Here is a 10,461-nt window from a genome sequence, read left to right as displayed (position 1 = left end):
AGCCACCAGGTGGTGGTCTATTTTAATTTTGTCCAAAAACCTTTAGGCAGCACCAAGAGTTGATATTTGTTGTTAAATAAAATGGTCTTTCACATCCTAATTTGGGGGTTTATTCTCCTGTCTCTTCTTCTAATATTTTTTAGGGTTTTATTTTTACCTTTTAACTGTTCGATTCATCTGGTATTTATTTTTGTGAAGGTGCATGGAGGAAGCTACATCATCCTTTATTAAGAGAGGGAACTGGAGGGGGTGTGGTTTGTCACCTGCCCTGAGTGAGTGGGGTCTACGTGACCAGATGGGCCTAAAGGGTAAGACTGAAGGGAGTTTGGGGCCAAAAGGCCCAGCTTTGGGAAGGTCCTACATGATGACAGGGGAGTATATAAGCTGAAGATGTCACAACCTAGGAAGGAACAGAATCTTGGCTTCCAGGGTGCCTGGGAATCAATCCTGCAGGGTCTGTGCTCTCCATGCACAAGTGACGGGCAGGACAAGATCAGAGAGCTGCAGAGGCTGCATCAGAGGGAAGAATTTCCTGAGAGTCAGAACCGACCAGCACAAGAGATGGAGGTGGGAGAGGTGGGGTCTGCCCTGCACTCACTCTGTCCACCATCTGGAGTGACGGGGAGCATGCAAGACTTAAGGGAGTTGGAGGGTGTCTCTGTATTAGCCAGGGCTGGCGAGGGTGAAACCACACCAGTTATATTGACAAAAAGAATTTAATATTAAAGTGTTAATCAGTGTATGTGTTTTCTATTGCACTGTAGCCACGATCACAGATTTAGTGGCTTCAAGGTTTCTTATCTTTCAGTTCCATAGGTTATAAATCCAACACAGCTCTCCCTGGTCTAGCGTCAAAGTGCTGGCAGGGCTGCATCCTCGCAGGGGGCTCTAGAGGAGAATCCAGTTCTCTGCCTTTTCCAGTGTCTAGACGCTCTCACCTTCCTGTGCTCCCACCTCCCTATGTCCCCATCTTCAAAGCCAGCAACATCCCATCTCTGGGGCCATTCCTCCATAGTCATATCGCCCTCTGATTCTCTTCTTCTGTCTCCCTCTTCCACTCTGAAGGACTCATGTGATTAGATTAGGCGCACCCAGATAATCCAGAATAATCTCCCCATCTCAATGTCCTTAACTTAATCACATCTACAAAGTCCCTTTGCCATATAAAGTGACTTATTCACAGGTTCCAGGAACTAGGTGATGGACATCTTTGAGGACAATTATTCCGCCTACCATGCCCAACAACTGATGAACTGAACAGGCAAAAAAAGAATTCTCAAGTATAGAAAGCAGCTTCCTCTCCCTAGGGCCAGGGAAAGAAATGGAAGAGGCTAAAATATCAAAATTTAAAATCTTGGAAGATGGGCCCCATGGTTCAGGAACCCAGAACTCTGAGAAAGGGTGCATCTCATCACTTGCACTGGGGGTGGGGTTTGTAAGAGGCCTCGATGAACTGGTTCTGCAAATGGTGGAAGACTGCGAGCTGGAATGAGCACCCACCGGGGCGAACCTGCGAGACAACTGCCCACCTCGAAACTAAACATGCAGCTCTGTTTCCTTTGTGTTTCTTTATACAATAGTCTTCCATGTTTCGTCATCGATGATGGATTCCCATGTACATAAGGATATGAAGTTTCCCATCTTAATAAATTCCCGTTTTTAAAAGGAAGTATATAAAAAAATTGTAATTCAATGACAAATAGTTGATATGGAGAAAGGACTACTCTGTTCACCTATCGCTACGTTAAAAAGACACCGCAATTGTTTATTTTTTCTTCTTTTTCCCCTTGCCCGAGGAGACATAAGATTCAAAAAGATACTTAGCAGTCTAAGATCGATCGATGTTAAAGAGTGTACTGCCTATGTTTTCTTCTACGAGTTTTGTGGTTTCAGGTTTTACATTCAAGTCTTTAATCTATTTTGAGTTAATTTTTGTGTTGTATGTGGAAGATAAGAGAATAAACACATAGATAAGGAAAACAGATTGGTGGTTACCAGAGGGGAATCAGGGGGAGGGAGGGGGAAAGGGGGAAAGGGGCATGTGTGTATGGTGACTTCCAGTGGTGAATACGATGCAGTCTATACAGAAACTGAAATATAATAAAGTTCACCTGAAATTATACGTTATAAACCAATGTGACGTCAATAAAAAATAAAATAAAAATAAAATATTAAGACACCACAAAACATGGCTTAAAACAACAGCAGTTACTTAGTTTGCACGTGAATCTGGGGTTGACTGGACTTAGCTGGGCAGCTGCTGCTTGGCAGTATCTCCTAATGTTCCGGTCAGATGGTGGCCGAGGCTGCACTTATCTCAAAAGTGCTCTCATCCCCGTACCCAGGGTCTGGGCTGGAAGACTCAAACTGGATGCCAGAGGAGTTGGGTCTACCGGGCATCTCCCTCTCTCTCTCCCGAGGTGGAGAACTGACTGCGGTGGGGCAGACTAGGGAGACCAAGGAGGAGGCTGGGGCAGGCGTCCAGCTGAAAGGTGACCATGGCCTGCAGAAGGGGGTATCCATGAACCAGAGAGAGAGGCAGATGCTCTGGAGGTCCAGGTTGGACTTGACCGACAGTGTGCTGTAGGAACAGCAGTGGGGCGGGGAGGAGGAAGGGGTCAGAGATCTTTCAGGACTTCCAGGTGCACTCTCCAGGCCAGATCAGGGATGAAGGCTTGAAGGGGGAACAGGGAGGGATGTCGGATCTCTGCTTTGGAAACAGCGAGTGGAGAACAGGCTACGGCTCTGCCCTGGCACTCTAGCATTCTCGCACATCCCACACACGCCCCGCAGGCAAGACTTGACTGCAGTCTGATCTGAGTCCTAGCAAACGCCCTGCAGCTCCTTCTGGAGCACGGGGAGATGAGCGTGGCGAGGAGTCTCCACAAGGCCTCTCTCCTCCATTTTCCTAGTTTCACACACACACCCCCCGTTAGGGTACAGCCACGAGCTATAAAATTGCTTGGCTGTAATTTGGAGGCAGCCCCTCAGTGGTTAAGTGACCCACTGCTCAGGCTGTCTGTCTTCTGGCCCCCTGGTTCAGTGTATGCTGTGGGACCAGGCGTGTGGGAGCTGACACCACGGAGAGCTGGCTTACGCTCTCTGTGTAGACAGTAAACAGTCTGAATCCATGTGGGCTCAGTGTTTCTCACTGGCTGGGTCTCTGGGAGCGTGGCACGTCCACACAGCAGCTCCAGCAGTGTTAGCCGCCCCGCTGCTCCTTGGGGCCTGCTTCACTGCTTGACAGCGTGCCACCCAGTGTAGGGCCAGCAAGAGTACAGTGCCTTTTTTGGAGAAAAGACGCAGAGGCCCACACAGCCAAGCTGAGGGATGGGAAAACACTCCTTAGGATCCTGCTGGGCACCCTGTACCCCAAGGGTGGGTGGGAGGAGAGGAACAAGGGTGCCCCCGTCCCGCCCGTTAATCAGTGTCTGAGGCTGAGCAGCAGGTGGTAGGATTGCAGCAGTCACCAGAATGTGGCCTCAGCCGTAGCTGTGAGTATGTTGAGGCAGAACTGGCGGCTACTTGACATTTACGTAACCCCAGAGTCAGCCTGGGGTACAGAGCTGCTCCCCCCCGCCCTCTTCTGCCCTCAGCTGCCTTAGGAAAAAACAATCCCCCTGAGAACAAGTACTCCCTGGGCCCTGAGAGGGGCACGGCATGAAAAGCCAGAGGAGAGAAGAAGCCGCAGCCTTGCCGTCCCCGGAGCCCCGGCTCCCCCAGCCCTGCACCCCGGAGTCCCAGCGCGCAGAGGGCAGGTAGCATGAGCTCCGCAGCGGCTGCTCCAACCCCTCAAGTGCACACATAACTCTTTGGTCCACTCCTTTAAACAAGCAAACAAAAATGCCTCGGTGTAACTGATAGGATTTGGGCAAAATTTACAGTGAAAAGCAGAGTTTTAAAGCCATCTTGTGTGGGGGGCGTGCTGGCCAAGTTACCGTCCTGCTGCAGAAATGCAGAGCTGGTACTGGTGCGTCACACGCTTGTCCTGTAAATGCTCACGAGGTAGGGGAGGTTCCACTGCTCAGGGCACAGCCACAGGTAAAAAAGTGCCAGTGGGACAACCCCCCTGCCACGTGCCACCAGTGGTTGGGTCAGAATTCAGTGGCAGTGCCTCTGCTCTCTGAAGAACCAAGTTTTCACTGTGTAGATGAAGTCTTGGTGTTGACAGGTCGGCAGCCTCAGTCTTAACAACCTGGCGTTACCACACCTCCACCAGCAGGGGCGGCTGCGAGACCCCAACAAAACCCAGGGGTCTGCTTGCCAAGGAGGGTCTTGAACGACCTGGACAGATTCCCAGTGCCAGAGCTCTGGCAGTCAAGAAGAGAAGCGCTGTCCCTCACAAGCTGAAGTCTGTTTCTGACGCAGAAGCCGTCACTGTGTGCTGGATTTGTAACTCCCATCAGAAGTTTTTCTTACAGGAAAAACGGCCACACTCCATGGAGCTCTGGCCCCAGCTTAGTCTGCATCGGATCTTTGACCTCCACCCTCTAGGGGCAAATGGTGCTGCTTCACCACTGTCAAGACTTTTTCAGGTTACAAGTGACTTTTTCTGTCCAATCAGCCAACTCTGGCCCTACCATGTCCTTGAAACTAATGTGTGTTGTTTCCTTTGATGGACATTCCGCACACCCAGGTAGCGGATCCTGCTGAACGCATGGTGGAAACAGATGTTCTAAGGATGAGTAACACTGCTCCTGACCGTAAAGGATGCTCCCACTGGGGAAAAGCCAAGGTTAGGACAGTGGCAATGGGACAAGCGCAGAGCTGGGAACCTACTAGGCTCTCTTGTCTCAGCCATGTGGTGGCAGTAGAGCAGTACAGAAGACAAGGGTGGATGGTGGAAGAGACCACCACCACCAACCGCAGAGCTGGTAGATGCAGAAGTGCTTAAAGAAACCACCCAATAGGCTGAACAGACTGCCCTCCGCTCAGCCCAATTAGTCTAAAAGAGCCTTTAAATTACAAGTGTTGTTGACTGACAATCATACAGACTCTCAGCAAAAGCGACCCCCGGTGTTTTGAATATGGCAACTGCCTGACAAATGTCACTCAGCACACCCCATTTGAGTGCCAATTCCTGGCTTGTAACTGGGCACTGGTGGACAATGATAGCCCAGCTTCCCTTCCCACGTGTTGTTCCTCCCTGCTGTCTCCATTATGGAATAAAGCAGGCACTGCCCAGCAAACATCTATTATTCAATGAAAATGATATATCTAAGAAAGGAGTAAACTAGCCATTGATGGACTCTCCCGCCTGCATGAAAGGGTGGCCAGTCACCCCTAGGCACAGCTGTCCTGGCCATGGGGTCTGGGCCAGCACCTTGGACTCCTTGTGAGCTTCAGTACACCAAGGTCCCTGAGGACTCCTGGGCCTAATTCTCAGATGGTCCAGCTAAGTTAAAGGGCCCACTGCAGCTGGGCAGCTGCAGAGAAAAAACTGTATAAAACAGTGTGTGAAGAGAAAACTCTGCCCCAGGGCAGAGCTGCACACTGTGGTGTCCGTCCTGGAAAACACCCCCAGAATGCATCTTGTTACACTTTCACTCACTTGTAGCTGGTAGGCAATAGGCCGTCGGTGTGGTCAGGCACCTGACAATGGGACAACTGGATGATCAAGTCCCAACCCCTGTAGGGACAAACATTGTGGCAGCAGACTACACCAGACTCACGCCGTCTGTTCATGACCCATATGGACGTCCATGGACAAGGACCCTTTGGCAATGAACATCAGTGGGACCCACAAGCTGACCAATTCTGCATCATCAAGGTAAAGACCACAGCCACCTGGATGCACCATCACACGGGGCCTGGCAATTCAAGCTACAAATCGAAGCCTGGCGATGCCAACACACGAGGCCAAGGAAGACTGGTTAACGTGCCTGATTCCAGCTCCACTGTCAAGTGACGAAGGGAGCTCCAGGGCGCATAGTCCAGTGCACTGGACCTGCCAGTCCTGGTAAATAGACTCTACAGACCCTCCTCCCCGCTCCCAGGGGTACTGCTGGGTGTCAACGGTAGTAGATGCCTTTTCTGGGTGTCACAATAATTCCCATCTGCAGAGCAAACGCAGGCCGTACTACCCAAGAACTCCCAAATGTACTGCTACATATTTGAACTTCCGAACACATCCAGTCAATGATGCCACCCTCATGGTCAAGAGCACCAGCAGCATGCAGCTATCCAGGCATTCAGGGGACATTTCATGGCCCGTCTCATCCACAGACAAGAGGGGCCATTAAAAGATGAAATGGGGCTGGCTCCATGGTGTAGTGGTTAAGTCCGGTGCACTATGCTCCAGCAGCCTGGGTTCACAGGTTTGGATCCCAGGCACGGACCTACACATGCTGTGCCATGCTGTGGCAGGGACCTACATACAAGATAGGGGAAGACTGGCACAGACGTTAGCTCAGGGCTAATCTTCCTCAAGCAAAAAAAGAGGAAGACTAGCAACAGATGTTAGCTCGGAGTGATTTTCGTCACAAAAAAAAAAAGAAAGAAAGAAAGAAATGGACTCTAGGCACTAGCCCCGTGGCCAAGTGGTTAAGTTTGCGTGCTCTGCTTTGGGCGGCCCAGGGTTTCACCAGTTTGGATCCTGGGTGTGGACCTAGCACGGCTCATCAGGCCATGCTGAGGCAGTGTCCCACATAGCACAACCAGAAGTACCTGCAACCAGAATATACAACTATGTACTCGGGGGCTTTGGGGAGAAGAAGAAAAAAAAAAAAGATGAAATGGACTCTAAAAAAAACCTGAAAAAATAAGTAGATTCTAATTGTGGCAATTCCCCAGAAATGCACCACCCATTTATGTACAATGTTTAATCACGAGGTGGGAAGAGGGAATGAGAAAAGGCCCCCACTGGCTGCGAGAGCCCCCAGCCACGGAACGAGCCCTCTCCCTCTCCCCTTTTTCCCTCCTGTGCCTACCTTCTGGGACCTACGGGTGGCAGAGTAGAGCCGGCGGTGGGAGATTCCAACCCGGGGCCTCTCTCGCCCCCTGCCTACTCTTGCTGCAGCGGCGCAGTTATGGACACTGGTGATAATGGTCATGAGCACGAGGTGACCGCTCTAAGGTGGTCCTGCTGGTGCGGCCTGCACGTCAGGGGTGGGCGATGATCTAGGATGGCGCATGGTAATCACCTCGGGATGAACCTAGCCAGATGGAGTGGGGTAGACACGGTGAGACTTTTAAAAGGGTAAAGTCCCTGTGCTGCAGGAACAGGTCATACTGACTGGGCGGCCACGAAGGGAGAGCTCCCCCAGCGGGGAAGGAGAGGTGGGGGTGGGGCCATTAGTGTCTCACCTGCAGGACACCTGGCCCAGCCTGTCATCTCAGAATGCTTTGGTAACATTGTCCCCGACTGTGCCCACTGCCCTCAGTCTTACTCCTGGAAACCTACTTTCTAGGGAGACTTTCAACTGAGGACTATCGATGTGGAAGGCAGGATGGCCTTCACCAAAACGATAAAACAAGATTAATTTTCTAGATACTGACATCAACTCCCGTGGCTTCATCTTATTATCGCTGGTGTCCTGTGGTCTCCCTCTGCTGCCCAAAACACCAAAACCCAAACCACACCTCTCTCATGCGCTTCTTCCAGGCCATGGCCACTGCCTAAATTGATTGCCGGATCTGTCCTCCCCCACCCAACCTGCTGACGGGACCACCTCCCCCTCCCCTGAACTCTCGTCAGCCACCCCTGGACCCGAGAGGGCAGGCCTCAGCTGGGGACACATGTGGCGATCACTTTGGGAGAGACCTGCCCATCTTGAAGCAACTTCTGTGTGTGGGAAGAGGGCCCAAAGGAGGAGAGGACAGGTGGCCCAGACACCTGGGCTCCAGGCTCAGCACCCACGTGGCACTGGGGCTGTGCCATCAACCATCTGTGCCTGGGGTCTGAGTCAGGTCCCCAGCCTGACCTAGCTGCTCAGTCCTCTGCTTCTCCAGGAGCAGAAAGTGTTCCTCCTGCCCCGAGGGCCTCGGTTTCCCGGTTTTGGATTCCTGGGGCTTTGGTTAGGAGGAAATAGAGCCAGGCACACTGGGAGAGCCTGCAAAGGCCTGGGAAAGCCCTCTTCACAGCACGAGCCCGAGCTGCACCACTGCCTGCTTTTCCCAGCTCCAGGTCTCCTCCCATCGGGATGGCAGGACAGCAGTGCCGCCTAACAACTCTTCTTACAGACAGCAAACAGGACCTAGTTAGGGGAAGGACTTGGGCAAGGTCATGAAGAGACCAAGGCCCTGGCAGCGTGGCTCCTACCCCAGGTTCATGCCCACGGCAAGAGTGAAAACCAAAGCTCATGTCTGCACAACACTTGACAAAGCCAACTGAGAGAGTCCTGCCCAGGACAGGACCCTGAGCTGACCTGAACCTGACCTTGACCCTCACTCTAACCTAGCTCATTCTAAACTCTCACTCCCACTCTAATCCTAACTCCTAACCCTAACCTCACACTGACCCTGACTCTGACCTTAACCCTAATCCTTTACACTGACCTTGACCCTAACCTTAAACTTATCCCTTCTCCAGTGGCCATAGGAGGGCAGTCCCCACCCCTCACTGATCTAAGTGTGTAGCCATCCCTCTGGGAGAGTCGACAGCTGAGGCCGTGTAGCCCTCACTGAGGTCCCTGCTCAGGGAACACTGGCCTCAGCTACATGGCACCACTAAGGGTCTCGCCAGTAGCCCCACAGCACCCCGACTGCCCCTCATGCTCCCATTCCCTCCAGCCTTCTCTGGGGCTGCAGCGGGCAAGCAGCTGCCTGGGTGGTGCCCTGGTTTCCAAAACCCTTGGGGGTGATCTGAATACACAGAGGCTTGGTCAGAACTTGGGTCACTCTGGACGTCTGCCAGCTCCCACTGTGGATTAGCTGTGCACTCAATTTCTCCAGCTCCCTCTTCTCCCTGCCTAGCATGCCCAGGTAGTCTACTGGTGCCTTTTCGGGAGAGGTCTTCTCACCTGAACAGGGCAGGGACCTCATTTGCCATGTTCCAGATCATACTCCACACAGGGAAAAGGGCTGCCATCCAGGAGACCCCGGTGAGTCTCACTGACTTCCTGAGGAGGGAGCTAGTCCCTAGAGGGGACTTCATGGGGTGACTCTGTGCCCCTGTCCCCTTCAGGAGGACACTATCTCCATGGGTCAACAGCTGTAACCTAGCCACCACATGCCATTTCCCGCAGTGAGAGCTCAATGCCTTGCAGCCAAAGGGGCTCCTGCAGCAGCTAGGAGAGGTCACTGCTGGGGTCCCTGTAGGTGACCTATCTCCATCGGCCTCCCTGAGGCACCCACATGTCAAGTGGTGTCCTGGCTCCAGGTGTCTCTTCTATAAATGAAGCTGTTCACCTCACTTGTCAGTTTCCTCACTGTCCACGGTTTTGTTCCAAGGGTCTGATACAGCCCCAGCTGCCCTTGGAATCTCCTGAGGCCCCGTCCAGAGGCTCCAGCTCAGCAAGAGGTGGGTGGAAGGGTCCTGGTGAATGTGAACTCAGTGAGGGTGCACTGGTCCTGGAGAGGCAGTGGTGGGCCGGGGTCTCTGGAGTGGGGCCGCCCTGAGGCAAGGCTGTCCTCACTTGTCAAAGGACAAGAACTAGGTGAGAACGGTTGGAGGGCATTAAAACACCGGCGAGTCGCCACAGTCCCGGGTAAGCGTGAATGCCCACAGCATCCTGGGTATCCTCACTCTTCATCAACCTCCTTCCAGGGACCTTCAGGGGGATGCCACAGGAGTTTAGGGCAGAACCAGAGCCTAAGACCCTTCACTCAGGCTGCCACATGTAGCAGAACCAGCCAGAGAAAGCTTCACCCTCGCCCCACTGCCCCATATCATCTCTGAGGGCCTGTGGGTGCCCCCCAGCCACTACCACCTCCTCGCCCCGAGGCTCCCAGGGGGGAACTCAGCTTTGGGCTCAGGTGTGACTGAGCTTTCTCAGAATCTCCCTCAGCCCCTCCCTCACACGCTGAGGTGAGCGCTTCGTTTATGAAGGGCATACCCGGAGCCAAGAACACTGACCTGAGTTGCTTACGTCCAGGGCATGGAGCCAGGGTGGGCCCAGCCGCTGGGCCCGGCTTGTCCTCCATGGCTGCACCCCTGCAAAATCTGCCCACTGCCCAGGCTTCACCCCTGAACCACTTCAGAACACAGTCGCCCTGCCTACTGTCACATCTCCTCTTAGGGCAGGGGGAGCTCCTGTAGGTCACCTGGCCCAAGCCCCTCGATGTGGGGAGAAACCGAGGCCCGAAAGGGATGAAGCTGCCACAAGATCCAGCTCCTGTGTCTTTTGGTCCCACACTAGGACTACCATGTAAACCAAGTCCTCCCCTCCCAAAGGCATCCGAGCTCCCACTGCCTCCCCGCCCCGCCCAGGGTCCCAAGCCAGAGGTGCGACTGTCAGGGCACAGGCCCGCCTCATGCTGTCCCTCTGCACACAGGCCACAGAGGTCACAGGTGTGCAATTC

This window comes from Equus caballus, chromosome 16, assembly GCF_041296265.1.
Source record: "Equus caballus isolate H_3958 breed thoroughbred chromosome 16, TB-T2T, whole genome shotgun sequence".
NCBI lineage: Eukaryota > Metazoa > Chordata > Mammalia > Perissodactyla > Equidae > Equus > Equus caballus.
The sequence above is the reverse complement of the archived record's forward strand: the minus strand, read 5'-3'. Positions refer to the sequence as shown.